This window comes from Schistocerca americana, chromosome 4, assembly GCF_021461395.2.
Source record: "Schistocerca americana isolate TAMUIC-IGC-003095 chromosome 4, iqSchAmer2.1, whole genome shotgun sequence".
Taxonomy (NCBI): Eukaryota; Metazoa; Arthropoda; class Insecta; order Orthoptera; family Acrididae; genus Schistocerca; species Schistocerca americana.
The window spans coordinates 562,120,608-562,144,264 of NC_060122.1; the positions used below are offsets into that span (position 1 = coordinate 562,120,608).

General features: G+C 41.4%; 1 protein-coding gene across 4 annotated transcripts in view; it reads right to left on the reverse strand.

Moving 5' to 3' along the window:
* Positions 1-23,657, reverse strand: part of LOC124613906 (ras guanyl-releasing protein 3-like) — a 423,950-nt gene that overhangs the window by 202,272 nt on the left and 198,021 nt on the right. The gene's annotated exons all lie outside the window — the stretch shown is intronic.

A 23,657-nucleotide genomic window follows, 5' to 3' on the forward strand; every position in this document is an offset into this window, starting at 1 on the left:
ATTTCTGGGACGACGAAGTACAATTTGTCAGGAACGTCATCCAAGCTATGTGTCCACCTGGGACAATTATTGTGGCAGCAGTGGTTCAACTTTGCTATCTCCTTCATCGAGAACGTCATACTGTTCATCTAAAAGAAAACGGCATATGTTATTGCTCAAGCTCATGTCCAAGATCAATGACCCCCAAGTTCATTGATGTGGCGGGAGTAACAGATCGCGAGTTAGGCTGATCTCTTAACGTTAGTAAGTACATACTTACCGAAAGTATTTAGAATATCTCCAATGGCCTCGACATCGCAACACATTCACCTTTAACCTGGGTGCCTGGCTGCACATAACCTACTACAAAATGATCAGGGACTTGGCTGTTGACAACTGAGCACCCGGATCATGTGGTGCAGGTGTAACGACCTAAGAGCCAAATTTTCTAGAAAGATTTTACAAGACATTAACTGAAATTTTGAGCTTGGCATGACTAAAATCTAAGGTATCGGCATATAAAAAATTGATCCTATTTTTAGGAGAACTTCGATCACTCGAGTTGAGAATAGTAGGCAGAAACTATCCAATTGAATGCATTTCGGGAAAAAAGAACAAAAGAGACGGAATGGGCTATACATACTCAGCGAAACTTCTGCTCTGTTTACAATAAAAACTAGGTAAAATAGTCTGCATTTCTGGATAATACCATTGTGTATGTCACGAATGTGTTCTCGCCCACTGTCTAGTCGTATTTAAGATAAAGCCGGCAACGTCCGCGCGGAGAGCACAGAGGTGTTTGCTGTTGCGCCACTGATGACTTTGGCACGGCTTCTGTCGATTTTGTGTTTGTTGTTATTGGCATTCCTCCAGTCGACCTTCAGACCGCAGACGACAGACAAATGAGTTTTCTTACTACTATAGTGTCAACCAAATCTGAAATCAGCCATCAAAGCGTCAAGCTGAATGCTGACGTTGGCTGATTTATTAGTGACAGTACTAAATTGGTAGCTGGACGAATAATTCGGAGAAACGAAGAAAATGGAGTAGACGGCGGAACTGTGAAACTTTACTAAAGCAAGAACATTAAGCTGATCCATTTTTCTAGCACAGTGTTTTCCAAATGTAACATGAAAGCTTTTCTGAATACTATTCCAAATGGCTAAGCACAACACCTACGGGTGTAAAGAAGCAGAAACCCCAGAAAATGTTGAGTGCGCGCAGGTGTGTGTGTGTGTGTGTGTGGTTGGTTTTCTTGGCTATGGGCGTTTTCCTCATGCTGTTGAGGAAGTAATGGTACCAACGATATGACAAAACCCACAAACTACTCAGATAGCGATGTCGAAGTTCTTGGTCAGACCAGTACCCAATGAACGACAGTTTTACGCATATAAATATAGCAGAAGGGAAGAGTTGAACGCGTCTGTATCTTTATATGGCTTATAACCTAATGGATCACTACTCAGTGACTAAATATTGAACTGTCCAGCATTAAATACGTGCTGCGAAAATATTTAAGAGTAATTTCGTTGTAGCAGGATAATATGTTTTAACATTCATACGACATGCAGTCTGATCAGGAAAGAATTATTGATGAAATAAATGAAGTTTACTTCAATCTCAGTCTTCCTCTACAGTTTCTACCCTCTACAGCTTGCTCCAGTACCATGGAAGTTATTCCCTCATGTCTTAATGTCCAAATCCTTCTTCTTGTCAGTATTTTGCAAATGCTCCTTTCTTCGCCGATTCCACGGAGAACCTCCTCATTTCTTACCTTTCAGTCTACCTAATTTTCAATATTCTTCTGTAACATCACATCTCAAACGCTTCGATTCTTCTCTTTTCCGGTTTTCCTACAGTCCATGTTCATTACCGTACAATGCAGTGCTCCAAACGTGCATTTTCAGAAATTTCTTTGTCATATGAAGGCCTTTGTTTGATACCAATTGACTTCCTTTTTCTCGAAAAGCCGTCTTTGCCTGCTCCAGTCTGCTTTTTATGTCCTTGATCCGTCCGTCATGAGTTATTTTTCTTTCAAGGCAGCACACTCCGTCAACTTCGTCTACTTCGTGATCACCATGTGGAGGAAGATGCGGCTTATGAAATGAATGTATGGTCATCATCTTCCTCACATAGTCACACTTACTTTCCACCATGCATCTATGATATTAAAATTGAGAGAGAAATGAACATCATTTATGATTAAATATCTCGTTAAAATGCCTCTTACTAATTGTATGTCGTTCCCGCAATAACCAGAAGTTGTCTCATTATTGATTTCACCACTATAAATGAAGCAATTGAAAGTTCGACACCACAATAACTATGTAACGGCTGCTATACAACTGTAACAGCTACACATTATTATTATTATTATTATTATTATTAGTGGCAGTGGTCTTCCAGGTTCTGTCAGTTCGGAAGTAAGAAGTTCAGCAGTTAAGTAATTTACAAACAGTAAGTATAGTGCACGCAACTTTACTTGATTGATTTTAAATAGATTAGATTAGATTCCGGCGTTGGGTTTGGATGAAGCAAATGTCGCCAGGGAGAGAAATGGTGCAAGGTCGAAAGTTAGTCTTCTTTCCAGAGAAGGATTTATGTGAGTACGAATTGACACTGACTCATCAAATCGTGGTTTAATAAAACACCTAAAAAAACTAAATATCATCTTTCGTCATTTTAAAAATAAAAGTATCCTAAGAAATTTTTTTTAAATTCTAAAGTTTATTTAAGCGCTAATGTTGATGACGGTGGGGGAAGGAGGGTGGGTGCTAGCTAATATCTGATTGCACTCCAGGGCAATGGTCTCAGAAAGGTTCGAAACCACTGTTTTAGATAATTGGGGATGGCCTTATTGTCATGACTGAGAGGGGGAGGAGGCGGGGGCGCAAAAATGTTACGAGTCTAGGATCCTTTTGTGAACAGTGCCCAGCAGTACTTAAATGAAGTGGCGTTTGGTGTAAAAGTCCCATATGGCAGAATATTTTGTGCAGGCCTCACTAAATGTATGTTAGTAATGTTCACCTGGTTATTTTATCTGCTACTGGTGACGCGCGTTCGCATGGGGTACGTTAGGGAGACGATTAGTGTGAACTGGTGGCTCTGGTAACGGCTCCTTGAGCTCTGGTGTGATGCTCATATCAGCTTTATTAGGAATATGACACTTAAAAGGACTTTTTTTTTCAATCTCTGATAGGTCGCGAAATTAAAACCACAGTGAAAATCTGTTAAGGTTTTGCGCAGTATGTCTGGTACGGCCGTCTATTACGACATGTCGTACTTGTCAGTTCGGAGTGCACAATGAGCACATAAAGATGTCTAGAAAATAGCGTTTCGCGTTAAGTGGAGTGCCTGTTGACAGGTTTCGCCTGATTTCACGCAGCCCACATCACGCAACTTCGTGACAATTTTCGGTCACGTACAGTAGGGGCAACGAAGGCGCAGATACATCGTTTTCGATGGGAAGTATTTGTTCATCCAGCATACAGCCCGGACTTTGCTCCCTCTGATTTTCATCTCTTCGCTCATATGAATCGCTGGTTATGAATACAGCATTTTGGCACAGACAACGAGCTACAAACCAGCATACGGAATTGGCGGAAATCACAAACGGCTGCTTCTTTGATGAGGGACTGGAAAGTTGGTACCACGCTACGACAAATGTCTAAGTCGGAGCGGCGACTATGTAAAGAAATAGTCGGACGGTGTAGCTAAATGCTGCAAAAACAAAACATTTTTGATTTTCACTGTGGTTTCCATTTCGCGACTGATCGGAAGCTGAAAAAAAAATTAAATAAAAAAATAAAAAGTAGGCCTCGTATGTGTACCAGCTTCATTGGCGGACACTGTTCCTCAATAATAGTCTATAATCTGTTTTCACCAGACGAGTTGGCCAAGGAACCTCTAACCTGGCATATAGTTTCCAAGTCTACGAATGTGCCACCAGAGCGGAAGGTCAGAGATTGCACAGTGAAAGCGAGGCAGGTGGGTTTTACAGGCCGCATCGTCGCTGAACGCGAGGACTCACCGAATCAAACAGGTGGGACGTACGTTGGTACCTGTGTGTCCCCACAAGAGTCAAGCAAACCTGCACTCGTCGGTGAAGAGAACTTGAGGCCACTGAAGCAGGTTTTATTCTAGGTGATCCCTGTCCCACCTGAACCGAAAACCATTGTGCTGCGTGCTTTATACTGTTCTCAATGTATGCCAATAGGCTACATGGACTGTAAGGAGATAACTGCGTCCTGTCTCGGTCGGCACAGACTTCTCTGTTGCCAAAAAGGAAGCAGAAAAACACAGTGCGCAATTGAGCAACATTCTCTTTAGGGTATTTACGACTCATAATTAGTTTTTATGCTCGGTTATCAGCAAGTGCTGTTGAACTCATGGATCACTACGAGATAGATCTTCAGTGCCTTATGTCTTGCGACAGTGGCTGAATGTTCGAACGACGTCCCTGTGGTACACGCCAAACCAGCGGGACCCAGCGAGGTGGCGCAGTGGTTAGCACACTGGACTCGCATTCGAGAGGACGACGGTTCAAACCCGCGTCCTTAGTTCACGACATCTTAAACCGTTGTACGGGACCAAAAACTGCACTGAAGTGCTTCCTACGAAGGCAGTATCCTTTCATTTTGATTTAGGTTTTCCCTAAATCGCTTCAGGTAAATGCCGGGATGGTTCGTTTTAAGGGGTACGGCCGACTTCCCTATCCATTCCTAATCCACTGGGACCTCGTTGTTTGGTCCCCTCTCCCAAATCAACCAACTAATAAAACCAGCGGGGAGATCACCGTGCTTACAACGCGCCTTGACATAAAGTAATAATATGCACACGGAATAAGCTTTAAACACCTTCAGAGACATGTTGACAGTGTACAGAAGCCATGGTATCTCGTCAGGAATTTCAGACGAAGAGCTCTCTAATGAACTGCAATTTTATTCATTGCGTAGGCGATTTTATGCAATGAAATGATTATTTAGAAGAAGGTTTCTGATATCAAATCACGAACTACACATGTCATGAGGGTGGTGGAAAACTTTACTTCTAGTAATTTACATTGCTTGATCATCAGCTGGACACCTATTAGTGTACATTAATATGGAGTGTGTCTACCCTTCGACTTTCTGACGACTTCAGCTCTGATGGAAACACTTTCAGTGAGTTATCTGAATGTCTGTGGAGGAATGGCAGCCCATTTTTCTGCAAGAGCGGAAACCACAGACGGTTGTAATGGGTGACGCTGGGATCTGGAGGGAGCTCGACGTTGTAATTTATCTCAAACGTGCATCACTGGGTTCAGGTCGAGACTCTGTGGAGAACAGTTCATATGACGAATGTTATTGTCCATTAACCATTGACTCACAGATGCTGCTTTAGGGCAGGGTGCATTGTCGTGCTGATACTAGCAATCATCGTCTCCGAATTGTTCCTCTGTTCTAAACAATACACAACGTTGTAAAATGTGTTCATATCCTTCCGTGTTTAGCGGTTTCATTATCGGAATAAGGCGACCACACCAAAACCGCAGAAAAATCTCCATACCGGAACACCTACTCATCAATATCTCAGTGTTGGCACTACACGCGATGGCAGTTAACGTTCTCCAGGCATTCGCCAAACTCATACCCTCCCAACAGTATAGCGTGACTCATGCTCCAAATCGGTCGTCTTCAGTTATTCAATGTCCAGTGCCATCACTCTTTACACCACCTCAGGTGTCGCTTAGCACTGACAGGAGAAAAGTGTAGCGTTGTGGATTCGCTCGACCGCTGTACCCTATTACTTTTAAGTCCCTACGCACCATCGTTGTGCTATCTGGACTGCTGAGAGCAGCATGGAACTCAAGAGTAAGTAATTGCGCTGATTCTTCTCCCTTCCTCAATATTCGACGGTCCTGTCCGTCAGTACATGTGATCTGTCTGGACTTGATTTATCTGTGGTCGTTCCTTCGCGTTTCCACTACACAATCACGTCGTTAATAGTCGACTTGGGAATCTTTAGAAGGGCTGAAGTGTCCCTGATGGATTTATCCTTCAGGTGGCATCCAAATACTAGTCCACGTTCGAATTCACTGAGCTCTGCTGGAGGACCCATTCTCCCATCTGGCTGTTACTGATTCCCTACTGACAACACCTTTCTTACTGGCGGGCCCATCTCTCGTGGCATTTAGTAGTCAATTCTGCATTGCATTGGGGTGTCCGGCTAATTTCGATCATATAGTGTTTACACAAAGACAGTCGACGATACATAGACGAGTTGCACGTGTCGTGTATACAGCTCTCTCAATGGATTTGCCTCCATATCTCATGCCGCTACAGAAGCCGCCGACTTTGAAAAAGATGTCGCCTTGAGAAAACAGAATTTTCTTCTTTTTCCCCCAATACACGTTTATTGAAGTTTTAACATCATCGTTGTGTTCCGTTTATTTTTATTTAATACCACATACTTTTTCCATGTAGCTGTCTGTTGTCTACAGTGGCGCTGCATATGGTACTTCGTATTTCTACAGTTTCCACGTTGTCACGACTGTGTGAAGCTGTACCCGCAAACACGTACTACTTCACCGTCAGTTGTACTGTAGATGGGAGGCACCTACCTGGACAACAAACTACACCATTAATAAACAGGGAGTCCGCAGCTCGTGGTCGTGCGGTAGCGTTCTCGCTTCCCACGCCCGGGTTCCCGGGTTCGATTCACGGCGGGGTCAGGGATTTTCTCTGCCTCGTGATGACTGGGTGTTGTGTGACGTCCTTAGGTTAGTTAGGTTTAAGTAGTTCTAAGTTCTAGGGGACTGATGACCATAGATGTTAAGTCCCATGGTGCTCAGAGCCATTTGAGCCAATAAACAGGAAACCCATTGATGATGGTAATTCGTTTGATAGTTACATAGTCCATTTATCAATCTCACGGCAAACGTTATGATATGGAATGTGTCAAGTGCATAAAAAATGCACAGATGAATGAAGATTCCTTCTTTTTTAAAAAAAGGTTACAATTTTTATTACCTACCCAATTCCTTTAAATGGCACAAAATGCATATTTATACCTATAGATTTATTTATTCCTATTCAAGAATTCATCTATGGTATAGAAGGAGTCGTCAATGAGATACGGTTTCAATTTATTTTTAAAACTGTTACTGCTGTCTGTCAGACACTTTATTTCATCTAGTAATTTATTGAAAAGTTTTACAGTAGCATATTTTACCCCTTTCTGTGCCAAAGATAGGTTAAGTAGACAGTGTAAGTCCACCTTTCTTCTGGTGTTACAATCATGAATGCCATTGTTGCTTTTAAACTGGTCCATGTTGTTGAGAACAAATTTTCTTACGGAGTAAATGTACCGTGAGGCTGTTGTAAGAAGTCCTAACCTTTTAAAGAGATGCCTACATGATGTGCGACTATGAGCCACACACATTATTCTAACCACTTACTTTTGAGCTGTGAATATTTTTTGCCTAAGTGTTGAGTTACCTCAAAACATTACTCCGTATGACATCAGAGAGTGAAAGTATGCAAAGTATGTTAGCTTGCTAATTTCTATATCTTCAAAATTAGCAATTATTCTGATTGCAAAAGTTGCTGAACCTACTCGCTTTAGGGGAAGCAAAATATGAATTTTCCAATCAAGATTCTCATCTATATGTACACCCAAAAACTTAGTATGCTCTGCTCTGGCTACTGACTTCCGTTGATGTGTTATATTTATTGAAGGAACTGTACTTTTTGCAGCAGAAAATTGGATGTAGTGTGCTTTTGCAAAGTTCACAGCAAGTCCATTCGCAGAAAACCAACCAATAATTTTTCAAAAGGCATTAAAAGCATAATTTTCTATTGGAATTGCTTTTACTGGATTAATAATTATGCTTGTATCATCAGCAAACAGTGTCAGTTTAGCTTCTTGTTTCAGGTAAGAAGGGAGCTCATTCACATATATCAAGAACAGATCGGGACCCATGATCGATCACTGTGGAACACCTAATGTAATTTCATCTCAGTTAGATGAAGTGGGAAACTTTCTTAAATCATTTAACCCATATAAAGAAACTTTTTGCTTCCTGTTCTGTAGGTATGAATTAAACCACTCGTCTGATGTTCCATTTATACCATAGAAGCTTGACAAACACGTACGTGGGAAAAAACTAAGGAAGCTGTGTTTGCTGAAGACAGAATTCTTTTCAAAACATATTTTCTAAAAGACAGACGTGGTCACAAAAAGTGAGTTTTGGCCTTACGATGATTTCATCCCTTAGTATAGTGTTTGTGATAATGAATCATCCTAATCGTGGGATACAGCAAAAGTAGTTTTCCAATAAATCATACACTTCTTGCTTGAGATATGGCAAAAATATGTTTTCGAGTACTACATGCATCTGTTGGGAATATTTCTCTACCATATGCCAGTACTGTGTATAGCGTAATGCGTAGTTTGTATTAAAGTATTTGACTTGATAAATATGAGGACGTCATATTGTATTTTGGTTCAACCCGTATTTTCCCGGTGATAGTAAAGATTACAATAATTGTTGAAGAAGTATGCGGCACCTGTTTTTGCAAGAGCAGCTCGAATTTACCAGTATTGTATTCTGCGATGGAATTTTTTCAGCCTCAGCGTGTCCGCGATTGCGTGATACGTAGGTCGAGATAAAAATCTTATTATCGGTTTGCTCCCGTTCTCGAGGGGTGGCTAGAATAAGGGCGAGAGATTGCTATTTCTGGACATTAGCGCAGTCGTGTCTGGGCAGAAGGTGGACGCGACTATTAATAGCGCGGCTAGAGAATCTGCGCGGCCGATCGATGCAACCCGCCCGGCTAAAATAGAACGGAGCTGCGACCTAGTGCGAGGCTTGCGGGCACCCCGCGCCACCCCTAGCAAGTACCCTAAGTCCGCTTCGCTGCTCGCCAGCACGTACTCGTTTACACCAGGGCGGTGACGCCCTTGACACGTGCTGCCGTGTGATTCCCGTCAGCTGCCGTGGTCAGTATCTGCACAAGGTAAACAGATGTTCTCGCAAAAAACGCGCGTGTGTAGTCTGGTTAAAATTAGTTGGTGTCTGACGTCTGAGATCGAAAACTGGGACGTTTTCGCGACACACGCTGATGAGCCATAATATCACCAGCTGCTCAATAGCGCATTGGTCTACCTTCAGAACTTAATACAGCAGCGATTCTACGTGGCATGGATTCGACAAGTCCTTGACAGGTTTTTGAAGGTATGTGGTACAAAGATGTCAACGCAAAGCTCACAAAAATTTCGTAAATTGCGAGCCATGGTGTGAGGTCGCGGAGCTGGCGTCGGGACCATTGCTGTTTCCAGGCAAGTGCTTTCGGACTGAGCTACCCAAGCACGACTCACACCCATCCTCACAGCTTCAATTCTGCCAGTGCCTCGTCTCCTACCTTTCAGACTTCACAGAAGCTCTCCTGAGAACCTTGCAGAACCAGTACTCCTGGCAGAAAGGATACCAAGGAGACATGGCTTAGCCACAGCCTGGGAGAGGTGAGAGGACGGGCCTGAATCGTGCTTGGGTAGCTCAGTTGATAGCACTTACCTGCGACAGGCAAAGGTCCCGAGTTCGAGACTCTGTCCCGCATACAGTTTTAATCTGCCAGGAGGTTTCATATCAGCGCAAATTCCGGTGCAGAGCGAAAATTTGATTCTGGAAACATTCCCCCCAACGTTTCATGTGCTTTCCATCGGATGCACGATAAACATCCAGACGATAGCAGAACTCATCTCATAGGTACTTTAGCGAGTGTATCTTATTCTGTCTTGTAGTAGTCACAGTTCTTGTATGCGGCATTACAGTTTACCGAAAACTAGAAAGCGGAGCACATAAACGGAGTCTTTAGCAAACTGCCACAAAAAAAGAGCATACCAAGAGATGAGGCGATCTTAGAGGCCAGTCGTGGAATGCGAGATCGGTACACCCATATGGGCGATGCAGCGAAGTACACTCGACGAAAATCTCGTCGCAAGTTTATAAGTGGGTTGCTCGACGCACGCTGGGTAATGAACGAGATAGCGAGCGAATTAGCTGTAGCAGGGACAGGGCCGTTTTGTCGAGGCCGCTTGGGGAACCAAATTGAGAGTGTAAAATGTGTATGCAGGGTTTATTGTAATTGGTAACGAAAACTTACACGGCTGACAGTTTGCGTAATACGAGCTAAAACTTTCCAGTAAATATGTCCCCGCTAACGAGTCATTTGCTAGATATTAGCCAGTATGTGGTTGCTTCAGTATCAAATATTGCCCTAGAAATAAATATGAAATGTAAAATTTTGTATTAAACCGGCAGTGGTGTGTGGGGGTGTCGTATACCCCTTATGATGAATTTCTGTAATTAATTGCTAGCTGGCATGTCATACTACTCTGTAGTTCCAGGTAGCTGCTATGAGATGTCAGTAGGGTGGTACATTTGTGTTTTTGGGAATTCAGTTGCGCATAGGACTTCGTGATGTGCTGTTGAATCAAGTTTGAGGTTCCTGGGGTTAGTGAAATCCCAACATCACTGTCGTCCCGCAAGAAGGAAAAGTCAAGGTAGCTATTTCATTGCATTTTGTGCGTGTTTTGGGCAAGATATGATATTTGATTGTATAATTAATAGCAAATATTGTTGTAGATAGATCCTTATGGGTCAGAAGGGGACCAAGTGCGAGATTGATCGATGATGTGCTTCACGAGGGGCCAACTGGTTCTGATGGAGATGAAGGAGGTGCTGTTGTCAGTGATCACGACACATCAGAGCAGGAAGGAGATGAAGACGATGAACATGAGGTTAATGATATTTTTGTCTGGGAAAAGATGAAATGATTACATGGAGAAAAGACTTGTGTTGGTAAGGAAAAATTCGATGAATCATGAAAATGTTTTTTGCATAACGAGTGGGTTGTGGTAACGCCTATACATAAAACATAGGTTGTTGTTTGTTACTTCAGTACAATTGCTTTGGACACAAAACCATTTCAGTATAACATGACTCAACGTTTGTGACTGGTATGTGAATAATAATTCTAATTTGAATGTTAAAATGCTCAAAATACAGAAAAAAGTACATAGGGTGATACCCAGACATCACTAACTTAAGAATTCTAGTCTACACCATTGTCTGGTTAAGTCCCCATATGACAATGAAATTTTGATGTTAGTGTCCATTCTTTTTGCTGGAAGGCTTCCACAAAGCTCATTGTCTGATGTTAGAAAAAGGAACTGTATTGATATATTTCTCGGTACTTTCGTAAGCTTGCGAATCCGCTTGACTTTACCTACATCTGTGGCTAGTGGCGAAAGCGGTTTTGAAAACTCAAGGCGTACCTTAGGTCAGCACTTTGCGGACTGTCAATTTCAGCCATTGAAAGCAATACCCTGAACTCTGTAGGATCAGATTCTATTTTGAAAGATTTCACTAAGTTATAAGGCAGAAAAAATGTCAATATCTTTCTATCCAACGGAAAAATTGTAAGTACATACTGGGTGGCGTAGCTAATAAAGGCCGGCCGGAGTGGCCGAGCGGCTCTAGGCGCTACAGTCTGGAACCGCGCGACAGCTACGGTTGCAGGTTCGAATCCTGCCTCGGGCATGGATGTGTGCGGTGTCCTTAGGTTAGTTGAGTCTAAGTAGTTCTAAGTTCTCAGAAGTTAAGTCCCATAGTGCTCAGATCCATTTGAGCCATTTTGAGCTAATAAAGGTCAGACCAAATATATCCAGAATGAATAAATATGTAGCGTTGCGGTTTTCGCATAGTTATAGTGGGCAATATGGAAAATTTCCTGACGTACGGAAGTAATTTTTATTGTTCATAGTCACAGAACTAAGACACCTTCTTTGTTGTTTTTTTGAATGGAACTACACTCTAAGACAAAAATACGATGCACTACGAAGAAATTATCTGATCGAAACGGAAATCGGTAGATGTGATGTGCACGTACAGGCAAAACAATGATTGCAGTTTCAATAAAAATCAGATGATTTATTCAAGAGAAAGAGCTTGACAAATTCAGTAACACGTTGGTCAACCTCTGGCTCCTCGCCTTGGCATTGGTTGGCAGAATTATAAGCTGTGCCCCCTGAGGGATATCATGCCAAATTCTGTCTAACTGGCGCATTAGATCGTCAAAATCCCAAGTTGCTTTGGGGTCCCTGCCCATAATGCTCCAAACGTTCTCCCTTTGAAAGAGATCCGGAGATCTTGCTGACCAAGGTAGGGTTTGGCAAGCACGAAGTCAAGGTGTACAAACTTTGCATTATCTTGGCTGAAATGTAAGACCAGGATGGGTTACCATGGTCGGACCGTAGGGCGGGCGTCCGTCAGGTTGATATCCCACCGCTGACCGTGACATCTCCAGACGTGTCTTCGGCCTGGAATCTCACTGACTCGTTGATTGATTTGTGTCGAGGGGACCAAACAGCGAGTTCATCGGTCTCATCGGATTAGGGAAGGATGGTTAAGGAAGTCGGCCGTGCCCTTTACAAACGAACCAACCCGGCATTTGCCTGAAACGATTTAGGGAAATCACGGAAACCTTAAATCAGGATGGCCAGACGCAGGTTTGAACCGTAGTCGTCCCGAATGTCTTCAGTGATGAGTCCAACTTCGGACTGAACCCCAGTGACGTGCGACGACACCAACCTGATTGTCGTCCGCCATGGATAGCAGGACGGCTTTGGTTGTCATCCGCGTTACCCTTACAGCACATGCGGTACGTTGGCGATATTTTACGCCCCGTTTTGATGCCCTTCATGGTAAGCCATCCTGGGTTTATATTTCAGCAAGATAAAGCGAGTTTCTACTGCTTGTCTTTGTGTTTGCCAAACACTACCTTGGTCAGCTATGTCGCCGGATCTCTCCCCAATTGAGAAAGTTTGGAGCATTATGGGCAGAGCCCTCCAAGCCTCTCGGCATTTTGAAGATCTAGTGGGCCAGTTGGAAAGAATTTGGTAGATATCTCCCAGGACGACATCCAACAACTCTGTCAATCAATAGCTAGGCGAATAACTGTTTGCAGAAGGGCCAGCGGTGAACCAGTGCGTTACTGACTTGCCAGTTTTTTAAGTTCTTTTTCTTGAATAAATCATCCAATATTTCTGGAACTGTAATCATGTGTTTTTTACGTGTATATCGCCGGCCGGAGTGGCGGAGCGGTTCTAGGCGCTACAGTCTGGAATCACGCGACCGCTACGGTCGCAGGTTCGAATCCTGCCTCGGGCATGGATGTGTGTCATGTCCTTAGGTTAGTTAGGTTTAAGTAGTTCTAAGTTCTAGGGGACTGATGACTTCATAAGTTAAGTCCCATAGTGCTCAGAGCCACTTGAACCATTTGAACGTGTACATCACATCTACCGACTTCATTCCTATTCAGATAATTCCTTCGTGTCGCGTCGTTTTTTTCTTTTCCTTTTTTTTCTTTTCCTTAGAGTGTAGTTACTTTTTCTGTTGAATTTAAAAGAAGCTTCTAAGAGAACTTACCGACATAACATGTATGGAGCTTCATCAAGCAGTAACAAGGTAACAGCGCCGCAAGCCACTGTGCCGCCATCAGAAGAATTTCCAGAAATGTCTGTCGTATTATACCAAATGTAAACAAACACATAACTCAGGCATGGCTCTTGTGTTAACCTCTGCGCCTGAAGCCCATCACTGTGTTCTGCTGTTGTAGCAATCAGATAACTTGCTCGTAAAGTTATCGAGACATTCATAGAGTATACGATAGTGGAAAAAGTGAAAATAGTTTATGGCAAATGTCACCAAACTGTTAGAGCAGCGATGCGCTTGTATGCTGGAGAGTATCCAGATCATGCCAAGCACTCGCTATCTGTATTCGATAACATTATAAAAAAGAAGCTGTAAAAACTGTAAGGCGGAGAATAAAATACGCCAAGAAAAAGATGTTGAAACAAATGAAACCAGCATTTTAGTAACACGCAATGCATATGTCACTATGAGACACCTCGGAAATACGAGAGAGATGAACCAAATGGGTGTTTTGCGAGCACTACATTCCGTCGCATCTCATCCTTTTCACACTTCGCTGTATCTACAGCTTCATGGCAATGACTTCCAAGGTCTGTTACAGCTCTCCGAATGTTAGATACGGGAAGTGCAAAGTAATGCGTCATTCCTATCCAAAAACTTTTTTAAAGAAGGAACTTCGTTTACAAAGCATGCGCCAATGAGGTTTTGCAATACACACTAATCGTCAGTTGAAAATATAGGTTGACGCGAAGAAATGGCTAAAATCAATGCTCTTGGTCTATCAACGTTTGGTGCGTGTTTTTCAGGATCTGCATCATTGGTCCCTGTTTCTACCGTTGGGTATCTAAATACACTCAAGAATCTCGAGTTCCTAAGACATGCTGCTGCCGCAGTTATTGGAACGTATCCCACTGCACATATTGCGTGTTACCGACCTGATGAATGCCGTTCTTATTCCGCCATCAACGACAATATTGTAGGCGAATGTTATAGGCCTGTAATTCCCTGGTATTGCCTCGTTTGCTGCACTGTCTTGAGTTTATCAGTTTTCCTGAGGACTCTATGCAAACTTGGATGGATACCTAGTACAATATAGTACTATATGAACGACATTTTTGGGGGAGATCGAAGGAAAAATAAACAAAGAAATGGCCTTGTTGTGGTTGCCAAATGGGATCCTAAAAAGAGAACGAGAAGGATTGATTCTGGCAGCTCAGGAGCAAGCGGTCAGAATGAATGATATCAAAATTAAAACTGAGAAATCAGCAGAAAACTTGAAGTGCGACTTTGCAAAAGTTCTGATGAAGCACCTGACCACATCCTGAGCTGTTGCAAAAAGATAAATGAAATGAGCGTATGGCATCGTTGGCCGGGAGGCCCCATCCGTAGAAGTTCGGACGCCAAGTGCAAGTCTTATTTCAGTCGACACCAGATTGGGCGACTTGTGCTCCGTTGATGAGGATGAAATGATGATTAGGACAACACAACACCCAGTCCCCGAGCGGAGAAAATCTGCAACCCGATCGGGAATCGAATCCTGGCCCGCTTGCATGTGAGACGAGCACGTTACCACCTAGCTATGCAGGCAGACGTTGCAAAAAGATCACATTAACGGACTGCAAGCAACATTTACTGCAAATGATGCACTGACATTATCTGCCAGTGTCACAGAACTACTGGATCGTAAGCCAGAAAAAGTGATTGAAAATCAACGAACCAGATCGATCGAACACTGGTGTCTAATAAATCAGACATCTCACTCTTGTAGGAGAAGAAAGTACGAATCATCGAAATGGCTGTTCGCGACCACAGCAGAATAAACGAGGAAAATTTGGGGAAGCTTAAAAATACGAAGACCTGAAAACGGAATTTTCAGCGTCTGTGACAAATAAATACAAGTGGTCCCATTGGTTCTTGGGACACTGGGTAAAGGACCGAAAAAATGCAGTGGGCTATTGAAAACAGTTGTCTTCGATGAAATATGCAACTGCCGACTGCAAAAAGCCACATCCCTGGAATCTGCGCGCATTAATGCACCGACACAACAGTCCCCGGCTCTTTGGAAGTGTGCGACGGGTGAGAAAGTAAATAATCCAGTTGGCTAGCTCGTTTGCTGTAGTTACCATTGTCGCTTATGTCAATAATAATAATAACAACAATAATAATAATAATAATAACGATCTGAAAGTGTTCGCAATTTGATTCGTTAATTACCGACTTTCTGGACATATGAGTACTTTTACTACAAATAACGTTCTACGCAACTATCGAATCACTAGATCAAAAAGTTATGGCAAGGAAGCCAGTTAGCCTTCTTTATGAATATCTTTGTTACTTTGGAATTATTAACACGTCCTCTTAGTTGTTGGCAAATCAGAATAACAAGTTTCGCTTATTTATGCTGGGAAACGGCGGTTTGTGAACTAACTACACTGCTTACACCACACTTTTACGGTACGTAAGAAGGATGGAAGGTGAGGGATTAGCGGTCCATCACAACGAGGGTGTCAAGAACAGAATTAGGCCTGTATTGGAATAGTGCTCAGGTATATGGAATCCATATGGGGTTGAATTAACAGGGCATATCGAGCAACTACAAAGAAAAGCTGCACGAATAGTCACAGGTTTGTTTCCATCGAGTAACAAAAATTTTTGTTTTAAAGGCGAATAAAATAAGGGGAAATCTATCTAAAACCTTATTCGAATGCACTAAGATCTAGTTTTAAGGCAGAATCTACAAATATTATTTAGGTCAACACTTGACGTTTCTGTAAAGACCATCATCAACAAGTTCCTGTAATAGTCTTAGAGCACTCCACTTCTACCTGTCTCAGCAGGTGTCTTTACCCATGATGTATTGGGAATCGAGATCTCGCTTTTTTTAATCACTCGTAATCTGATCAATTTCCTTCTTGAGCTCTTGACCTTGAGTTTCTCAAACTACGCTCTAACTGTTCTTCGTGGATCCGTTCTTTTGAGAAGATCAACCTACTTTAGTTTTATTTCAACAGAGATGTCACGAAAAGGTTGTTTCTTTTGGGAAAAATGGTGTGTTTCGTTATTTATTTTGTCTCTCCTCATTTCTTGACTTGTAGTTCCTAGAAAGTCCATCCCATCGAATTTAGTTCGCAGACATTTCTGTCGGTTTTGTGCAGGTTTCTAGACTAAGTCTTCTATTAAGTATTGAGTTAATTCATTGTCTCAAAGAAGTTTTCCCGCTATACAATAAAATTGTGCTCTGCTGGAGACTTCTACAAATCGTTTTCTGATGATTCTGGCTGCATAAGTGACCGAAATGACGTACTCGTACTTTTTATAACTTCGTTTCGTCTAGAGTTGTGCTGGTGCAGATGTTTCCACAACCAGCAGTCAAAAATAGTGAATTGGAAATGTTTATCTTGCGGCCAAATTGTTTGAAATGTATAAACAACATCTAATTAGCGTTAACTGGCATAGGAACTCTGGAGTAATCATCATTCCCCAGATCCGCCATTGAACGAAGTATACACTTTGCATTGATTCGCAGAATACGGGCGTTCACATAAAGACAAGAAAATGCGGATTTCCGGAATGAAAAATGGCAGTAATTTATTTTGTAGTTCGGCAAAATGATTGCATGAAAATACAGGGTGAAAACGAACACTTATTTCTTGATGTATCGGGTACTTCTGGAGTGAATGCATTACCCAGCTAATGGCATCTCCATGGGGCGCTGTACCAAGTAGTTGGTAATTTTTCGTGGATATTCCATTCGTGTTTTCGAGCTGTTGTTGGTACACGCAACGCAAACTTGTTCGGTTGTGGCTTTTTCGAACCTCTCAAAACGACAGGAAAGTATTGAAATACGTATAGTTACATACATTTACTTTTGTTGAGTAGACGTGACCCGCTTCTGGGCTAAAACTGTTTTCAGCCCCTAATTTGTTACTATATGGTACTTTTAGTTTCGTTTCAAATGTGCCGTATGTTTTAGTTTTATATTATGAATTAATGAGATTAATAATAATAATAATAATAATAATCTGATAGGAATTATTTCATCCGAAAAGTGACATAATTCGAATATCTAAGGATTTCAAATCTGATTTCCACAGTACAGCAGTCAGTTTCCTCATGTTGTCGAGTCTCTTATTCACCCTTTCTGTGAAGACAGTGAATTCCTCCCAAGAGCACCATCTGAAATTGCCATATGACGCACCAGATAGCCTATGGTACGCAAATTTCCCCTCTTTCTTAACCTTCCCTCTACATAACAAATATAGCACTCAGGTTCACCATTGAACGTTGGAGTTTCCTTGGCGTTCGTCTTTCTGAGTTGAATTCATAGCAGTGGTAGAGCAGTTCTTTATACTGTCCGATTTGTTGCTAACTATAACATGTCTGCGGCAGTCTTCCCACATTCTTCCGGGAAATGAAGTAACTCGTCCGGCCATTTACAGAAGGGGAAATGAGTGAAAATTTCGCAGTGACCTAATGCTTTGCACAATATAAACAATTTCGCAGTTCTATACGTCACTATGAACTGTCACCTTGTAAAAGAAAAGAACTGGAGTCACATTTTTCCTTATCGTATTTGAGCTTACTATCGCTTGTCAGTGCTCGTCACAGCGGGAAATGACAAATTTTAACTTAGTGGCAGCGGGGTTTACACTTTATCAGTATTCGTTTGTTATGCTAACACTTCGACCTGACCTCAAATAAACTGCTTTGTATACAAATATTGTCTCGTATTAAGTTGCTTTTCCTGAAAGCTGTACTGGAAGTGCAAAGTAATGTGACAAAGCATGAGGCTTCGGGTGAGTTACTGGGCTTCAGTGTTCACACAGAAAACAGAAATAAAGAAATGATCAGACTGACTAAACAAAGATTAATTTACGTAATGGAACTATCACAGTCGTATCTGTGAGAAGTTAAGCGCCTAGCATACATTTTCATTTGTGAGACACACGCAATTGCTCTGCAACATGTTCATGGTAAACAAATCCGCCACAGTCGTAAAATATTTTCTTGACCGAAATCTTGCACGACACACCTCACTGTACACTACCATCTTTTCGGGGTCTTAGCCCCTTCATCAGGTCTATTTGAAGCCTGAAGCAAAACAGTTGTTTAAGAAATTCGTAACTGCTTAATGGAGTATATTATAACTGTTGTTTTACTTTAGATTTCAGACATACCTGACGAAGGGGCTAAAATTCCGAAACCGTGGTAATGTACAGCGACTTCTGTCGTGCAAGACGTCGATCAATAAAGTGTTTTACAATTCTGGCAAATTTTTTTACCACGAACATTTTACGCAATTGTTTATGCCATCGGCCGCTTACCACTACTACTAGTATCAGTAGTATTACTAGCCACTAATCACTGGACCAAATTAATGGGCGACTATGAACCATCCTTTACATTGACTCCACCGGTAGATGCGAAATGCCCACAACAGTCTACTCTTCATTATATTTGTTCCTTGCTGCTGCTGCTGCTATTACTACGTACTACTAGTAGGTAGCATCAAGGAACAGACTATAACGAAGAGTAAACTGTTGTGGGAATTTCGCATCTACCGATGGAGGCTATGTAAAGGATCGTTCATAGTCGCCCATTAATTTAGTCCAGTGATTAGTGGCTTAGTTATTACTGGCGTCCCACCGGCTGTTCAGTAGACTTGGTTGGCAGAGCGTCCTTATTCGCTTTTCTCATATCTGCCATCTCAGTTTCTTGTTGACGGCTATTACGGTTATTTGGAATGACAACACAACAGTCAAGTTATTTACCCCTTATGTAGAACAGTAGTGCCTCTCAAATGTAAAATACGCTTTGCACAGGTACTCTTTTCTAAACTAAACAGCTTTGTCGGGGAACTTGAAATGTAATTAGTAACAAGACATTATAGCATTGCATTTGCTTTTGTGTTTGCACTTTGCTTTCTCTTAGGTGAACGTCAGTACGCTGGATTCTTATTTTTTTCAGCTGAAAATTGAAGGAATGTGGAAAAATATTCTTTTGAGCCTTCAACTACGGTTTCTTTGAGAAGCACATTCTATGTTCCATGGTCGTCTCTGCAGCTAAGCTTTTATAGTATACGTTTTACCTTTTTCTCTTTGTTGTCTTTATTTCCACCTCCTGAACGGAAATCATTTCTGCAAGATTTATTGCACGATTTGCTATCGCTTTACGGGATCATCTTACGTATACACAGCAGTCGACGCTCGACCATCAAGTACATTTGTTACTTTTGTACTAAACGAATGGTCTTCTGTCTCATCTGCTTTCGAGAACGAAAGTCTAGAGTGTCGTGAAATATCATGAAACATAAAGTCAAATAAATCGCAACTGCTAAAATTATGAATTTAAACTGGCAATAGTAATAATAATAATAATAATGACACATACAACACAGAACAAAATTATAAAAGAAAAACAAAAAGGCTGCTGCAAAGGAGCACGAAGATGTAAAGAACAACTGACAATAGATGCAGAGGTGACATATCAAGCTAAAACTAAACAAAGGTCGCTACACTACGCTTACATTGATTACCAAAATGCTTTTGATAGTGTACCCCGCTCATGGTTACTACAGATATTGGAAATATACAAAGTAGATACTAAATTGATACAGTTCCTAAACATAGTAATGAAAAATTGGAAAACCACAGTTAATATCCAAAGAAATGCAAATAATATCACATCACAGCCAATACAGATTAAGCGTGGAATATACCAAGGAGACTCATTAAGTCCTTTCTGGTTCTGCCTTGCTCTGAACCCACTATCCAACATGTTAAATAATACAAATTATGGATATAATATTACTGGAACATACCAACACAAAATCACACATTTGCTATACATGGATGATCTAAAACTACTGGCAGCAACAAATCAACAACTCAACCAATTACTAAAGATAACAGAAGTATTCAGCAATGATATAAATATGGCTTTCGGAACAGACAAAAGTAAGAAAAATAGCACAGACAAGGGAAAACACACTAAACAAGAAGATTACTTATTGGATAACCACAGCAACTGCATAAAAGCGATGGAAAAAAAGATGCCTATAAATATCTAGGATACAGGCAAAAAATAGGAATAGATAATACAAATATTAGAGAAGAACTAAAAGAAAAATATAAACAAAGACTAACAAAAGTACTTAAAACAGAATTGACAGCAAGAGACAAGACGAAAGCTATAAATACTTATGCTATACCAATATTGACCTATTCATTTGGAGTAGTGAAATGGAGTAACACAGAACTAGAAGCACTCAGTACACTTACACGATCACAATACCACAAATATAGAATACATCACATACATTCAGCAACAAAAAGATTCACATTAAGCAGAAAGGAAGGAGGAAGGGGATTTATCGACATAAAAAACCTACATAATGGACAGGTACACAATTTAAGAAAATTCTTTATAGAACGAGCAGAAACTAGCAAAATAGACAAAGCAATCACTCATATAAATACGTCGGCTACACCACTGCAATTTCATAACCACTTCTACAACCCTTTAGATCACATAACATCACCAGATGCAAAGAAAGTAAATTGGAAAAAGAAAACACTACATGGCAAGCACCCGTATCATCTAACACAGCCACACATCGATCAAGACGCATCCAACACATGGCTAAGAAAAGGCAATATATACAGTGAGACAGAAGGATTCATGATTGCAATACAGGATCAAACAATAAACACCAGATATTACAGCAAGCATATTATTAAAGATCCCAATACCACATCAGATAAATGCAGACTTTGCAAACAACAAATAGAAACAGTAGATCACATCACAAGCGGATGTACAATACTAGCAAATACAGAATACACCAGAAGACATCACAATGTAGCAAAAATAATACATCAACAACTTGCCATACAACATAAACTAATAAAACAACACGTTCCCACATACAAGTATGCACCACAAAATGTACTAGAGAACGATGAATACAAATTATACTGGAACTGAACCATTATAACAGATAAAACAACACCACATAACAAACCTGACATTATACTCACCAATAAACAGAAAAAATTAACACAACTAATCGAAATATCCATACCCAATACAACAAATATGCAGGAGAAAGAATTGAAAAATACATCCAACTGGCTGAGGAAGTCAAGGACATGTGGCATCAGGATAAAGTAGACATTATACCAATTATACTATCAACTACAGGAGTCATACCACACAATATCCACCAGTACATCAACGCAATACAGCAACATCCAAACGTATATATACAACTACAGAAATCTGTAACTATTGATACATGTTAAATTACCCGAAAGTTCCTAAATGCAATGTAACATATACCGTACAGTTAAAAGGAAGTCACGCTTGATCAAGGTCCGCGTCACTTTCCATTGTTAACCAGACATAACGTCTGAGAAAGGAAATGATAATAATAATAATAACCTTAGGTGTGATTAAGATTTATTTTTTAGAAAGGAGATGACAGTGAGACGACGAGCTCCCTGTCTATGTTTCCCCTTGCTCAAGAACCTGTTGTTAACAAAGATATTAGTTCTTCTGGATGAAATCATAAATAAAAAGCAAATATCTGGAGTTCATTTCTGAAGTAACAAATTAATCTCTTTTATAACAGTGCTCGCCTTTATTATCATTGTCTCGGTAACTGCTACATTACACATTGCATAACGAATCTTTTCTCCGGCAAGACATCTTCACGTCTCACCGTCTCAATACAAAAGAACAAATTACACTCTTCACCTACGATCTCATCGACAACCATCCAGTGAAGGTGCGGAAGCCATTGACTTATTTAGCATGTACGACCTCATCAGGGATGTACAGTGTTTAGACACATTAATGTGACCACTTGTCAAAAGCCTAAATAACCACCTTTTTCAATGCTGGCCGCTACGTGGAGAAAGAGTTATATCTTTGCAATTTTCAAGCTTCTAGTTTAGTTTCCTTATCGCTGCCGTGCTATTAATCATGGCTGCTCCGCTGTCTATTTGCACCAAAGAAGAGCAACGGTCAGTGATCCGTTTTTTGTGACGGAAGGCGTATCAGAGTCCGAAATTCATCGAAGACTTTCGCACAGTACGGGAATAGTGTTTTGCCACAACTGTGTCTACGAAAGGGTTGAAAAATTCCGAAATGGTCCCACAAGTGTTACGCACGATGAAAGAACCGGACGACCGTTTAGTGCCACAAATGGAGAAACCATTGAGCGTTCACGTGAAATGATTCTTTTGGACAGACGATTAACTATTGACAAAGTGGCACATCGTCTGCATTACTTGTGACGAAACATGGATCCATAATTACGAGCCGGAGAGTAAACGGCAGAGTATGGAATGGAAACGTCCAAATTCGCCGTGCAAGAAAAAGTTGAAGACCCAACCGTCCGCAGAAAAACTGATGCTTACGGTTTTTTTGGGACGCATAAGGCCCAGTACTGGAACAATATGGGGAAAGGGGCACAACAATAAACAGTGTTCGTTACAATGAGATGTTTACTGCCAAGCTAAAGACTGCAATTTGAAGCAAACGCCGAGGATTGCTGTCAAAAGGCGTTGTGTTGTTGCACGACAATGCCCGTCGCATACTGCTGCCCACACTGCTGAAACGCTGCAGAAACTCAAATTTGAGGTACTGGATCATCCTCCATATAGTCCCGATCTTGCCCATTCTATCACTTGTATGGTCCACTCAAACAGACATTAAGGGGCCTCGGACGAAGCAGTGAATGAAGCGGTGCATTCCTGGCTCGCCTCTCAACCGAGAACCTTCTTTTATGAGGGCATCAGGAAGCTTGTACAACGATGGACAAATTTGTTGAACGAGGTATTCTAAAGTTACGAGGTACTGTTGTTAATGCCTGTAACCTGAGACACACTATGTGACCTAAATTGCAATTACAACCTTTTCAAAGTCGATCCAGTCGTTGGAAAGCATCTGGACTGCAGACTTGGTTTACGATATTCGATTGATCGTGAGAAACATTTGGCACAACAGCAATGGGAAGCTACTGTCACATTTACGCACAAGTAAAATGTCTTCGGGTTCCCAGCCAGATGCTAGTGTATCGTTTGCATACCACTCTGACGGCTTGCTCATCATTTTCGCTACCGACATAGTCAAGCAATTTCTCTTATGAATTTACGAGGCTAAGTGCACCTCGTTACAGGCATAACCACCCCAGAAA